Raw genomic sequence first — 16,188 nt, forward strand, 5'->3', positions numbered from 1 at the left:
TATATTCAAAAGCATAGAAACAAAAGTTTGAAAATAAATGCATTCATTCATGCTAACCATTCATTATGTTAAGTGCTGAGAATATAATGGCAAATAAGAAAGACCTGCTGCCACCCTCACTGAGCTTGTGGTCTCCTGCCATGGAGAAACCAAATAAACACCCTCCATGGTGAGTGCTAACTGCCTAACATCATGTAAAGTCACAAAGAAAAATAAGAGAGGAGAGTTGATCAGTATTCATTACAAAAGAAGCTCACAAATGAAATAACGCCTTTTGGCTTTATGAAGCTTAAATGGTTGACGAGTATTGCTATTTTCCATATGGCAGCACAGGGACCATAAATGGTTCTACATTACATGAAATATGAAGATCAGTGAAATGCTTGGCATTTCAAGTTGGAAGCTAGAGGGAAAATGATTTATAATTCAATAGTATATATTTTTATATTCATCAAACACTGTATGCTTAACGTCATTTAATTTTTAAATAAAAATGAATAATTAAAAGTACCCTAAGAAGCATATAAAATAGCTTGAAGAACTTTAAAATTTTGGTTATTCATTAACAGAGCAGATAAATTATGTTAATCTCCACCAATTCTTTAAATTTTTACAGTAATATTGAATTTAACTTGCAAATGTTTGATAATCTAAGCCATCAGAGAACAATCTGGTAAGCTGATGCATTTTCTTTATGCATCAGTATGCATTATGTACAGATTTTTGTAGGCTTAATTAGCAATGTTAAACCATGGGAAAAAATTAAAGACAACCTTAAGAATAACTATTTCAAAAGAGATATGTTAGTCATATTTCAGAAAAAAAAAAAAAAACTTGACTGCAGTAATTTTTTATCCTTAAGCTGGTTTAATGTTGAAAAAGAACATATATTTAATTCCCATCCCAAATGTAAGTATTTTAACCAGCAGATGTTCACTTTTTGACATTCTCATGTATGATATGCTCAATCATTACAGAGACAAAAGAGAGAAAATACCTCTAATGCAAAAAAATTAATTTTTGATGATATTAATTTGACCATATAATTTATTTATAATTTAGAGGCATTCAAAAACCACATTAGACAGAATTTCCAATCATCAGTGAAACTTATGTAATCAACAGACCTTTAATGTTTCAAAAGATGCTTTTAGTTTTTTTCCTCTGTACAAATTCATTAATATTTAGAGGGGAGACAGCAAGGAAAAAAGCTACAGCAATAATGATCAAGTATATAGAAAGAAAATCAAAGAAAAACAGTGTCACAGAAACTAATGAAGACAGCTATATCAAGACGACAGCAGGCCATGTTAGATGCATCAAGAAGATTCAACTGAATGAAGGATGAAAACAGGTTAATTGACTTAGTAATTAGGTCACAGATAAACTTAGTGCAGTTTGAGAACAATGGGGGGTGGGGGAGTTGAGGTCCTGAGCACCAAGCCTTTTCTATCCCTCCAATATACCTGATTTCAGGGAATTCCCCGGCAGTCCAGCAGTTGGGACTCCATGCTTTCACTGCCGAGGGCCCAGGTTCGATCCCTGATGAGGGAACTAAGATCCCATAAGGCACACACTGGGGCAAAACAAAAGAACAAACAAACAAACAAAATCTGATGTCAAATAAAGAAAAGGGTAGACCATCTCGGGTATAAATGCAGATCGAAGGAATTGCAGGGAACAGGTGCATAAGCACCTTTGGAAGCAGAGAATATGGAAGTAGTAGAAAAGAAGAAGCTGTACATCAGAAATGAAATAGCATAAGTAACTGAAGAAGATGGAAAGATGGTGAAACAGAGAGAATGGGGAAGAGTGAGTGTTAAGGACACCTTTTACTTTAAGATAAGGAGTGTTGAGAGAAGAGACGCACATGTAAATTTTCAAGTGCAGAAGGGGATGAGGACAAGGTCAAACACTGAGAAATGGGGGACCTGAAACAAGGTAAAAAAAAAAAAAATCATACCAACAAATACATTGGTAATTGTTGAAATGGGAATATAAAAAGAGGATAAAGTAATATTGTCACCAGAATATGATTCAACACAAGAATATCTACTAAAGTAACATTTAATTTAATAGGTTAAAAAAGGAAAACCATGTACCAATCTCAATAAAAGGAAAAAAAACACTGAAAAAAATTGTCTATTGAATAAAAGTATGCTTAGAAAAAAAGTTAAATCCCTTAAATTGATAAAGAATAGCTATCAAAAATGAAAAGTAAACAGTACTTAATGGAAGCATTTTAAAATATTCACATAAAATTAGGAATATAATAAAGAACCATCTGTCTAAACTTCTATTAATATTAAAACTGGTAAGGAAAAGATAAAACTGTATTTGTAAAGTTTGAGGACTAAGGAAACTGCTGCAAAGATGCTGGGTGTTATAGCAGTCTACAAAATTAATAGCATGCCTTTATACCAGAAATAACTGATTTGAAAGAATAAGTGGGTAGATAAAACACCCTTTTACAATAACAACAAAATAATAACGTACCCAGAAATGTCCAACAAAATAGGTGTGAGCTGTTCTTTGGACATTCACAAAATATTGCTGAGAGACTTTAGCAGACCAGGAAAACAAACAGCATGAGATTGTTTGTTGTTGGATGGAGGACACTCATTGCAAATATGCCCTTTGTCTCTGAATTTAACTATAAATTTACATCAATTTCAATCAAAATCTTAGCAAAGTTTCCCACAGAATTAGAGAAACTGACCCTAAAGTTTATAAAAACCTGCCAAGAAGTGACATTTTTCAATTTTGAAGAAAAGAACAAAGTTAAGGCTCATTCCCTACCAGACACCAAGATTAATTTTAAAACTGTGGCAATAAATAAATAAACATGGTGTAATTTTAAAACTGTGGCAATAAATAAATAAACATGGTGTATTGAGTTATATAGGGTTGGACAAATAGAACACTGGAATAGATTGGAATCCATAGATAGATAGATAGGTAGATAGATGATAAGATAGATAAATAAATATTTAGAGAGAGAAATACTGTTTGAAAGTGGTGGTATTACAATTCAATGTGGAGAGAAACACCTTTTTAATAAATGGTTCCTTAACAAGAAGTTATCTCCATGGAAAATAGTAAAGTTAGATCCTGACTACACCTCCTATGGGTACACACATATAACAAATCATTGTGGATTAAAGACTTAGGAATAAATAGTAAAGCTTTAAAATTATGTAAGATGTTATAGGAGAATGTGACTTTAGTGAAGAAGGATGCTTAAACACTCTCATTGAGAATAGAGGGGGCATGCTCACGGCTGTACATTGGGTTTTCGCTTTCTTTTTGGTGATTTCCCTTTACCACCTGATTGCTGGGAGTTTTCCTGGCTTCTCTGTTCCTGATATGACTGTTAGAATCGGGAGGGAGGGCATTTTTGTTTGTTTGTTTGTTTGTTTTTGTTGATTTGGCCTAACCTTCACTTGGTGGCATTGGTGGACTTTCTAAGGTCAACCACATCCTCCAACAGCTCCTTCCAAAGCTGCCCAGCCCTCAGCTTCTGTAGGGGGACACCTCATGCTCAGTCATGGAGGACTTGATACAAGTACACTGCTGCTGAATGCATATATCATTCCATATACCGCAAAGCAGGTAGAAACTTCTGCATCCTGCCAGGCAAATCTGGGATGGCTACTTTTGACCCTCTCTTCTCTTAAGCATTTTGTGATACCACTTTTCTACTTTGCTTGGGTCGCCACCATTGACGCTGGTCTACCCCAGGCAGCTGCAGTCTTCTCCCAAGTTTATGATGGGAGACCCAAGCACCTGCTGCCTTTCCCTCTCCACTTCTAGGATTTTAAACAGGAAATACATGTAACTTGGCTGCTTGCTTCTCTTTACTTGCACTCTAAAGCAGCAAAAGGAACAAGCTTTCCTATTTTTCTTCCCATGTGATCTAAATTTATCTTACATCATCTGGTCCTCATTCTTAGTGGTAGGAAGCCTCACAGTCCTGTGAACTCAGATGTAAAGATTATCTTCTCCATAACATGAAAATAACTCTCCAATGAAGGTCCACCAGGGGTGGTTCTTGATGTAAACCTATGGGCAACCAGGGACTACAGATTACCAAGGAAGAAAATACATCGGTTTATATCTCAGAAATATTATGCTTCGTAAGTATTTTACAGAAAGAAATTACAGGGCTCAAAACAGATTGGATGTGAGGAGGGAGGAAGTCTGAAATAGACATCATTCGTCCCACTTTGCAGATAAATAAACCAAAGCTTTAGAGGAATTAAGTAACCTGCACAACATCAAATGAAGCAAAGCCAGAATTCTAACCTAAGTGCATATTCTTTCTACAGTAATAAATTATCTGGGACTTCACTGGCAGTCCAGTGGTTAAGACTCGGCGCTCATAATGAAGGGGACTTAGTTCCTGGTCAGGGAAGGTGTGCTGCAAGGTGTGGCCAAAAAAACCCCACAAAACAAAAATAAATAAACAAATAAATAAATACATACATACCTACATAAACGTCTTCTTATTAAAAAAAAGAAAATTAAGCATCTAATCTTTCAAGAAACATGTAGACTACCAGCACTAAAATTTCATATCATATGATGGAGTAATGGATAAAACACAATTCACTAAACATGCTGTGAAATCAGGTCATTCATAAAAATTCTCAATGTAAACCTTCTAGCATTAATCAACCAGTTTTAAAGCAATTAAAGGCATATTTTCATATATCTTTAAGGAGAGTACACTGTAGATGAAAATCTTTTAATTAATAAGCTGGCACCTGTGGAAAGTTTTTAAATTGTCATTAAATTTATTTCAAGTTGTGTTCATTACTAAAGCTGATATCAGGAATATATATAAATACACTGTCAGAGTAGTATGAATGCTGGGAGGTATTACTCTTTTATTGACAAGCACTTGAATGTACGCACTAACAACTCTTGACCTTCCTGTATGTGAATGAAAGTTGTACAATCAGTCAAAGTGACATAAAGCACTGTTTTTAAACCAGTGAAAAACACTTTAGTCCTAATTTGATCACCCTTCTCACCACTGTTATTATCGATAATTATTACAATTAAATCATCATTAACTTATCCATCAGAGGATTACAAAAATTGTTAAGTATCTTCCCAATACCTCCTTCAGTGAGATTTCCCAGGGAGACAGTTAGAATTGTTTCTTTTATAATGTACTGATCAAATGTAAATTTCCATATTCCAGACTGAAGCCTGATCTAAATGAGAAAGTGATTTGGGACATATCCACAGAACATGGAGCTAAGTCTGAGAAAACAGGCAGCAATCGATAGCAGAATAGGTACTGAGAGAACAGGCAGTTTCCAAGGGCAAAACTGAATTTGAAACGCAAGTTCACAGACCACCAGCAGTTCAATGTATAGGGGCAAACAATAGAAATCCAGAACTAGTACATCTGATCTCTCATGTGGTGAGCACTCAATAAATAGTTTCCTATTTTCATGCTATGAGTTTACCTGAAGCAATAAACTATGAGACCAAATTATCACAGGCCATATTACAGCAAACTCAAAGCAGGGTAAGGAGATTTATTTTCTTCTAGAGAGCAGTGAAAAGAGCCAAATGAAGTGCCTCAAGGACAGAAGTTACCATCTCAACATGGCATATCAGTTAGATCTTGTGGGAAACACACGATAATCATAATTCTAGACTCTGCTCTGTATTCTAAAAAGCTATCATTTATGATTAATGCATTTTGCCCATTTTATAAATAAATAACTCAGCCACAACCATAGTGAGATTTTATGAAGGCCAATTCTCCAGTCTCCCAAACTCATCTGTTGTTCTTAGAAGGATGCTGGTGTCTATGCAATTGAATTTTAAATATACATATATTATATCTTCTTAGATGTCTACAAAGACATGAAATACCATTCCCTTGGAGGTAAAACTATTATGTGAAAATCTATTTTTAACTATACTTGTTTCAGGATAATTAAAAACACACAGAATTTCTCCAAGCAAGAAATTCTCAAAGTAATGTGTTCTAAAAAGAGATTACTGTATTAAACATTATTTTAAAAGCAACACGTGGGTAGCGTCATTCAGTTAATAATCTTATTGCTTTATTAAATTCTTTAAATAAATCATGGAAAAATATTCATTCACCATTCTCACATTTTATTATTTTCTCTTCAAAGGGTGTACACTGAAAACTTGTTTTAGTCCACCAGCTCGCAAGATTAGAAAATGAAAATCACTAGTCTTTTTGAAGCCTTGATGGATGCCAGTCACATTGCTTAATCAGCCAGGATTCTGGTACATTGACCATTACAAAGTAGTGGATATGTTTTGGCCAAAGACTTCACATTTCACTCTTACACATTTCCAGTCCTTTGTTGAATGACATTATGTTTATAAATTATTTATATCTACTTCAGCAAATTAAGTTGAATGTTCTTACAAAGAGTGGCATTGACATATATACACTACCAAATGTAAAATAGATAGCTAGTGGGAAGCAGCTGCATAGCACAGGGAGATCAGCTCGGTGCTTCCTGACCACCTAGAGGGGTGGGATAGGGAGGGTGGGAGGGAGAGGCAAGAGGGAGGGGATATGGGGATATATGTATACATATAGCTGATTCACTTTGTTATACAGCAGCAACTAACACAACAAAGTAAAACAATTATACTCCAATTAAGATGTTAAAAAAATCATTAGAATTGAGTTTTTAGTAAAGCATGTGGCATATATTTGCATACCACCATTGCACAATTAACACCCCTGCCTGTGCTCAATTTTCACAAAAATGTGATCAAGAAATTCTCTGTATAGCTTCCTGTTACCAGCTTTAGTGTATTCTATAAAATAGCTTTAGGTCTTTGAATCTGTGAGGCTCAAAATTCCACTGAATTATGCATAAAATGCCTACTTCACTCTTTCATTCAAGAGGTATTTGTTAAATATCACTATGTGCTCTCTTCCAGACTGCAAATAGTAAATTTATGGTATAAACTTTAAGAATCTCACAATGGTAAAGAATCATATGGTTGAGATCTGGCTCACAGTGGAAGCTCAGACAAATTGTATCCACTGTGGTATCTGGCTATTGTATGTGGGCTGCAGTCAAGATTCTGGATGACAGGGCATGAGGGTGATTTGGGCTTGAAAATGTTCAGAAATCAAAGGAATTCTGGTGGTTAGAACCACACTCAAGATGACCTCACAAAGACTGTGTTTTTAAACTGCTCTTGGCTCCTTTGCTCCCATGCCCACTACCCTATTGGAACCAAGAGGGTGCTGTTGCTGCTGCCACTTGCAGATTAGGGTTTAAACTATCCCTGTTTTTTAATGATACATCCAGACTAAATACACACCAGGAGGATGCTTATGATTGGCTGAGTGTAGCCCAATGTCTGCCACTCACCTGCCAGAGTTCTCAGAAGGCAAATACCCGGTCTTCCTTTTTCCCTAGTGGTAGATAACAGTCAGAAATGTTCACAAAAATGTGCCCAGGGACAGTTTTTGTTGTTGTGGATACTGGACATCCTCCATTAGCAGCCAGGAGGTACCATGTCTCCACTGTTATCTCTCTTCCTCTATATCTTGAAATCTCTAGCATGGTTTACATATAAATTACTTCAGTTGCTGCCAAGCACTTTAAATACTTCTTGGTTTTTATTTTCTTTTCAGATTTTTATGTTTTAAAAATTCATGCAGACGACTTAATGCTCCGGCCAGGCTATTCTACTGCTAATCAGAGCTGTTAAGTGTCTTATAAGCTGGCTGCATGCAGTGTCATTATCACCTTCCACAACACTGAATTCTCACTGTGCTTCCTGAATTCATCAGAATTAAAGTTTACCAACTTTACTTTTTTTTCAAGAACATTGTTCATTAAGGCAGACATCTTCAAAGGGTTTACCTTTATGAACAGTTCTCCAACTTGCTGAAGAATCTAAAGTTTTTCTCATCTTTAATGATGCTTTTGTATTCAAAACGTGTTTATGGTATGGTTTCCCATTCATCTTGATTCAGGGTATTTTTAATGCTGCTTCTGTCTGAAGAAGCATCCTCCTGTAAGCCTTGCTTTTCCTCTTGCAGGCTGGCTGAGGACAGTAGAGCAGCCAACACACAAAACTGCTGTTCGTGCATGGCTAAAGACAGTGGTGATTTTATAGCATCCTAGGCATTTCACATTCATGAAGTAGGAATTGGGGCTCTGCATCAGGCACTTCTTGTGTTTCCTCTTCTATCTTGCAGAGGGATGAAGGAGATCCTTTGCAAGAGGCATCTTCTCATGGGGAAGTCATCATCACAGAAAGTCTAATAATTTTTTAATGAAATGTAGCCAGGCTACATTTCAGAATGTAGCCTCCTAAGGACTTTGGATTTTAGTGTCCAGTAAGTTCACTTAAATAAGTTGTCAAAAGTTTCCCCTATATACATATGAATGATTACTATAAATTTGTTTTCCATTTTTCCAGAATTTGAGTTCCAGACGTCTTACATTGCTCTCCTTTATGATTATGACAGTTGCAGTTATAATCACAAAAAATGTAATATAGAAATATAATAAGGAAGTAGTAAGTTTTGAACAGTTTTGTTGTTTTTCGTTTGTTGGAAAGAAAGAGGGGTATTAAATGCCACTAAATATTTCCACTAAAAATCTCTAAACATCTCCCTCCTAGGATATTGCCCACAGATATGTTTCATGGTGAAGAGAAAAATAGTGTCAATGACTGTTATCACAAAATATTTTAACCAGATAATATTAAATACATTAATGTGTTTAGCCCAGCTCCTGGCATGTAATAAACTGAATAAATGGGAATTGAAGAGGTTTCCTTTAACAGGGGAATAGAAGACAGTAGAAATAGAGATTCTGGGAAACTTTTAAGAAACTAAACATGGGCTTCCCTGGTGGCGCAATGGTTGAGAGTCCGCCTGCCGATGCCGGGGACACGGGTTCATGCCCCGGTCCGGGAAGATCCCACATGCCGCGGAGCGGCTGGACCCGTGAGCCATGGCCGCTGAGCCTGCGCGTCTGGAGCCTGTGCTCCACAATGGGAGAGGCCACAGCAGTGAGAGGCCGGCGTACCACAAAAAAAAAAGAAACAAAGGAACTAAACATAATGCAAAATCAGTGGGTTTCTGTGAGGAGGCATGAGAGAAACGGATTATGAGGAACAGGAGTAGCATTCTATTCTATTCAATCTCTATTCTCAACATCACAGACCAGGTTGTGTTTGCCTAATAATTTAATTTTTCAGTAGTAGCACTCTGAGGATATTTTACCCAGAAATAATAATCTTATTAGTAAGACTCTTTTTCTCTCCTTTCTCTGAAACAAGGCATTTCTGCAACCTCTGATAATCTGAGACTTTGTTTTATAACCTCTGATAATCTGATAACCTACTGACCCCAGAGCAACCCTAAGCTCCTAATTCCCACGAAGTGACTAAAAGGTACTGCCCTCATCCTGCTGCCAGGCTTCTGCCACTTTGCTCCTTCACAAATGTTGAAAATATTTCTGACCACTTACCCAACTGTAGTTTGTGTAATTTTTCAAGTCCTAATACATGGAGCTAGCCACCACCATCTAGCAGTACTGAAGAGTCTACACTGATAATCACTTGTATCACACCTACTTTTTCAAAGCTGGGAACTTGCGTTGGTTTCCTTTGTTCCTACTTCTGTCCCTTACCACGCTAAAATACTAATTTTACTGAACAAATCATATGGCTTGCCATTTACACAATTCATGGGCAATATACACTGAAACACAAAACATCACTTTATGCATGTATGGATGGGTGTGGTGGGCGGGTGTGTGTGTGTATAACTTCCTGTGTTAGTTCTAACTACTCTGAAAACATCTTTAATTTACATGAAAATAATAACTTCTTATTCTTGAAAATCTAATTATTTCAGCAGATGATTCAGAAGGTTAGGTAATTCATCTTAGTCTTCTCAAAAGGTAATTAGGTAATTATCTTAGTCTTACCCCAATTTTTACACCTAACCAAGTTAAATCAGATTATTTCAGCTATACACAGTGAAACTGAATACTCATTGTCTTTTAAAACTTAATTCTTCAATGCCCACTGGGAAAAATACTGAGTCATTCCTTAGCAAAACAATATAAACACATACACTTGAAAATAAAATGATGACAAAGACCACTATTATTCAAAACTTGCAGGGTTTTGTAAAGCATCACTGTTGGAACTTTTTGTGCCCCATTGCTGTTAATGAAATTTGAAATTGATGGAATTAGAATGAAGAAAGGACAAATAAGACTCCCTGCTGAAATCATAGCTTGTGTTGAATGTTCAGTATCTGAATGTCTCTAATTCCTTCTGTTTTGAAATTGTGCCACCAAAATGATGTTCTATTTTAATCCATTATATTAACTGATTGAATGCTTAAATAGTTTTCTTTGGGAAGAAAAGGATTCATTGGAATTTTTTAATGGTTTGCTATAGGCTAATGTATTTTAATAGGAGAGCACTTTCTTATAACTATTTAAACTAAAGCATGTGAGAGATTAATATTTTCTATTCACTAGTGTCATTTGTTTACCTTGTTCTTTTAGAATATGAAACTCAGCTAGCTGATTTGCAGTGTTAAAAGGTTCTAAATAAATATACTCCTGACTTAAGAACATCTACATTAACATGCTTGAGTGAAAGTAAAACTAGTGATTAAAGGAGAAAGGAATTCTCCTGGAAATGTTTCTATAACTTACTATCCCGCTGACCTTCCCCAGTTCCCTTCATCTATCACTTAAATCTTGATCAGAAGATCTGTAGGAAATGACTGAACTGGACAGAAAGGTGTCTTCACAGTCAGAGAAGACAAACAACATGCAGAACCCAGAACTCCAATCAGGAGCCTTTACTGACAGAGAGTTGGGACACAGTCCCCTACAGAGGCTGCTCTCTTTTCCTTTGGCCTCCATCGATTAATTATTTTCCAAGAAAAAAGTTTTGTCCATCACAACTGTTAAGTCTGATACCCCTTAAACTTAAGTCTAGATTTTATTGGATTCCAAGATGACAGTGTGGCTGCAGTTCACGGAATAACCCGTGCGCTCCGCTCTCCATTTCTCAGCACCAGGAGCCCTCCTGTGCATCAGTAGAGTCACTGACTCTTTCTGTACAAAAGGCTGTGCACAGAAGTAGTGTGTGTCACTCCTGACACAAGCATTTCAGAGCATGCGCTTGATCCCTCAGTCCTCTCCTCCTCTTCACAGTGACCAGGAGGTCACCTTCCCCAGATGGTGCAAGTAAAAGATGGTGGAACCTCTGTCAGCCTGGCCCATGGGTGACCACATGAAGCAGAGCTCTCTGCAAACTGGCTTAGAGGTACAGTAAACATGAAACAAACTTCTGCTGTGTTAAGCAAAGGAGATTTCTGGGTTAAGTTGCTGCCACAGCATTACCTCTGATTAAACAGGCTTGCCCTTTAGAGATGAAGGTATTAATGGGCACCTGGGTTACTCTGCAGGACTCAAGACAAATGGAAAGGCTCAAATATCAAAATAAACATCTGCAGCTCAACAAAGATATTTCCATTCTTGGTTAGGGGTCTTTCAGATGAAAATAATTAAAACCCAGCTCAAACTACTAAAGGTAAATGAATGTACACTGGTTTGTTAAAGCCATGGGAACCACAAAACTGTTGGAAAGGAGAGGGTTGCAAATGGGATGCTTCAGGAACAAGAATCAGAGACTGCAACGTTGACAGGACACTCTCCACTTCTCACCCTTGTATCTCCATATAGGGTCCCTTAATTTTCTCTCTGTGCGGCCAAACTTTTCCCGCAAGCCAAGAAACAGGGTTCCTGACGGTTCTCAAACCTCTGCCACCAGAGAGAAAGTGACAGATGCACTCATGTCTTTTTGCTGTAATGTAAGAGTCCCAAGGAAAAATATGATTTTCATAGCTGGAGGTAAATGTCCCCAGGTGGGCTAAGCAACTGTGTTCAGCAAGGGATGTGGTCTGTAGATGCCATTAAGCTTCAATGCAGAACATCTAGTTGGAACAGAAGCAAATCCAAAAACTGTTTCTAAAAAGAGGGCCTTTCTGGTCAGACAAAGCATAGACATGTTCAAAATCCATTATGTACATAAATAAAATCCAAAAATCTCTTAAAACTAAAGGTTTTGTTTTCTGATTCATTTGATGGCAAAACTTGACCTGATCTGAACTAATTTGGCAAACTAGGCATGAACTTGACGTGAAGCTGTTGAAATTTGTTTTTTTTTTTTTCTTTTTTTAAACATCAGGGTTTTATTTTCTGAACACAATATTCTGCTTTTCTTTTATTAATAGTATTTTGATTTTATTTAAGTATAATACATGCACATGGTAAAAATTCAACTGCAATGTTTATTTGTGAATAGTAAATACATTTCAACATAGAAATATTTGAATGTAGAAATATTTGTAGAATATTTGAGTATGGGTTGCTGTCCAAATCCTTCTGGGGGTGTTATATGAAACATGGTATATGCATTATATTACTTTTCAGATTATAAATTCAAAAACATGCCTCTAAGGTTTTTAGATAAGAGACTTACATCAGGAATTATAATAGTACAAATATAAATATCCATAGAATAAATTATGTTATCATAATTTAAGAACACACATGTAATAGACACAGAGATCTATCTACCTATATCTATAATTCTCTTTGAGAGAGAGAGTGAGAGAGCACATATCCAAATAGATACATGGACATTTGTGTTTCTTACACATTTAACTTTCCATTGTCAGCTACACATTCTTAACAGGAGAGTTAAATATGTCAAGAAACATCAACTCAATACTACTTATGCACACAGTGCGAGTTTGTAACTTGCTGAAGTAAGGAGTGGTATGATGGAATCACATAGATTCAGAGATGAAAGTAATCTTAGAAATCATTTAGGACACTCCCTCATTGTCATATGAGAACATTGGAAAGGGGAGAGAAAAAGTGACTTCCTAAGCACAGAGTTGGTGATAGTGAGGTTCTACAATCTTTTTTTTTTTTAATTTTAATCAATGAAACACAGCTTTTTAAAAATTCTAGTCCACTGAGGTTTAAGCCCTTTCAATATTACATATTTGCTTAGATACCTTAACTAAATTATGAGCAAAAGGATAGGGAAAAATTATAGTGATACTGAAGTGGTCTTAGATAAAAGGTGTTATAAAAGTGTTATTTATTATCAAAAGAAGTATGGGAGAGCCTGTTATGTCTCAAGGCAAAATTTGCTAAAATAAAAATATTCTGAAAAATACTTGAGTTCTTCTATGATGATTCTAACCTTTGGATTTGTTAAGGCATCTGAAAAGTAGTAATTTTTTTCTTACAGATATAAACTATATTGAAAGATATGAAAAATTATGAAATATATAATGGTATATTATATGAGGTACATTTCTTTCCAATCACTATGTAGCTGGCTTTGTTTTCAAGAGAATTTCTGTAAAGTGTTTTTCCCCAAACTCCACAATATAGTTTACCCCACTTTCTGTTGTAAATAACCTGAAAGATTGCTATGTTTTGTCACAGACTCTATTTCCTGCTCCTCCCAAAAGCTCTCATCCTTTTCATCACTCTTGTGAAAATTTGCTTTAAAAGTAATAACATCTAGCTGTCATTATGGTGTTCATGGAAGTGGTGAGTTGTATACATCATGCAGGTAAAGAGCTGACTAGCCCCCAAGTTACTCATCTCTGATATCACTAGTTATCAAATAGTGTAAACAGTTTCTTTACCAGTACTCTATCGTTTCACCCCCAGTGGTCCAGATGCTCACTGATTGTTGTTGTTGTTTGCACAGTGTGCTTGCATTATCTTTCTAAGTGAACTTAAAACCTATGCTGCTTTAAGGTAGACATTATGGATATCCCATCTTCATTTTGCAGGTTTGAAAATTATATTCAAGGGCTTTCCTGGTGGTCCAGTGGTTCAGAATCCACCTTCCAATGCAGGGGGTGCGGGTTCAATCCCTGGTCAGGGAATTAAGATCCCACGTGCCGCGGGGCAACTAAGCCCATGCACCGCAACTACTGAGCCTGTGCACTCTGGAGCCCATGCACCACAACTAGATACAAGCAAGCACTCCGCAACTAGAGAAGCCCATACGCCACAATGAAAGATCCCGCAGGCCGCAACTAAGACCCAATGCAGCCAAATAAATTAATTGATTAATTTAAAAAAAAGAAAATTATATCCAGAGAAGTTGAATCATGTGCCCTCTTAGATCACACAGCTTTTTAATGGTTTTAGTGCTTATTAGTCATTTTGATACATACAAATTTCACTTTAACATACATACAATTCATGCTTCCAGTTTTGGAGACTCTGTCTTCCTATTATCTTTTGGTTAGAGGTAGGGTCTTCCCTCCCGCAGTAGAACCAGAACATTCCAGTTACTTGCTTGCTCTCTCTGGTTCCAGGCCTCAGAGCATCAACATGTGACTCAGGAAGACATCATCTGGGACTGTGAATCTAGAGCAAGTGACCCAAAGAATTAAGGGCAGTTAAAAACCAACTATAACCACAGCCACAGTGCAGCACCCACGTGTGATGTCAGTGCCAATAGTGTCAGTATGGTCAGTGTGGGGTCCAGTATCAGCAACAGAATGATCCTAGCCACTATTCCAATTGCATGATTTTGCCAAGTAGCTGTCTTAAGTTCCTAACCATTTCAAAATCTGTGGTTTCCAGGATTCCATTTAATTCTATGAGCTAACAACTTCCTTCCAAAAAAATTCTTTTCATGGTTAAAACCCATATTTGCTCTCTGTTGTTTACACTCAAAATCTCTGAATATAATGTCAGTATTGAGTTAGCACACAGGCTCACCGACCCGTAAAGCTTTATTCTTTTTCCATCATATGAAACACTGCTTTCATAAAATAAATTTAATTTTCTAGGCCCTATCAATGGTACCTTCCGCTGCCAATAATTTCTTTTTAACTGTTCAATTCTTTATCTCTTTATTTATGATATAAATTGGGTTATAATGACTAACATCAATTTTTTACATAAATAGCTTATAGAGTGTAGGCAAGGTATTGACTTTTGTGGCCAACATTAGTTTTGCAACACTGTAAATCTGTTTCATCCTACAGATGAAGAGTGATTTATAAGTAATTAATAAACTCTGGAAAAGAAAAACAAGTAGTGTCTATCTGTAAATGAGAAAAACATTGGATGAATATATGAGAGACATATTTGTGCCTTCAATATGTAAGAAAGGACAGGTAGAACATTATGTAAAGTATAAAATGTATCAGAATGGTATATCTCAAAACTCCCAAACAGCTATGTATTTTAACAACTGACTGGAGGATAGTTTACCATTAAAAGGAAGACTAGTTAATAATCAAAGCGTAGAAATCGTTCATTTATTTACTTACTCATTCAGTTATTTGTTCATCAGCGAGCAGTTCCAAAAGCACCAAGCATGTTCCAGTTGTCAACTCTGGTTTATTACCTATGAAAGTTTAATAGTGCCTCTCACTGCCAGTGGACGTTTGTGCCCTGAAGTGCATGGGCGGGGGAGGGGGGGGGTACATGCATTGCATAGAAAGTTAAAAAAAAATTGAAAATTGGAGCTGAAAATAAGATTTTCTCTAAATTTCTGTATCCAATATATGGTAGACTTTTCTAAATTATATGTTAATTTATCTTAAAATGTGGCAATTAATTTTCCGATGTAACATTTTAGCAACATTTTAAAAGCTTAAACTGAACAACTAGAAAAAATTATGAACTGAAGAACTGGTGTGAAATGTACTTTCTTAGTAAGTATTGTTTGTAAAATTTTTAAAATGCAAAGCCATGTTTTATAAGTTAGCATTTATGAAACTTAAGATTTATCACAACATACAGACTTTTTACTAACATAAATATTATTTATTTTTGTAAATTCAGGATCATTTACTCTTTTAGTAACTTAATTTAATTATAACAGTAAATGACATTTTATTTAATACCAGATCACATTCACAGTTTTAATGTTATTAAACTCCTAATATTTTACTAATTGGGGGAACAAGTAAGCCAATGTTATATATTAATACACTTCTTATTTTCCTCCAGCTATGTCAATAAGTTGCAATCAAGGACTTTTTAAGTAGGTCATATGCTACTTCATTGAAATATTAAAATATTTTAATTTTAGTTTCCATTAGAGGGTTATTGTCAAAGC

At 36.0% G+C, this 16,188-nt stretch overlaps 1 protein-coding gene and 1 pseudogene across 1 annotated transcript in view; both read right to left on the bottom strand.

Annotated features, from left to right (window-relative positions):
• Positions 1-16,188, bottom strand: part of RALYL (RALY RNA binding protein like) — an 850,165-nt gene that overhangs the window by 667,445 nt on the left and 166,532 nt on the right. The window lies entirely within an intron of this gene.
• Positions 8,013-8,261, bottom strand: LOC112390469 (40S ribosomal protein S27-like; annotated as a pseudogene).

Source organism: Neophocaena asiaeorientalis, unplaced genomic scaffold, assembly GCF_003031525.2.
Source record: "Neophocaena asiaeorientalis asiaeorientalis breed wild unplaced genomic scaffold, Neophocaena_asiaeorientalis_V1.1 scaffold371, whole genome shotgun sequence".
Taxonomy (NCBI): domain Eukaryota; kingdom Metazoa; phylum Chordata; class Mammalia; order Artiodactyla; family Phocoenidae; genus Neophocaena; species Neophocaena asiaeorientalis.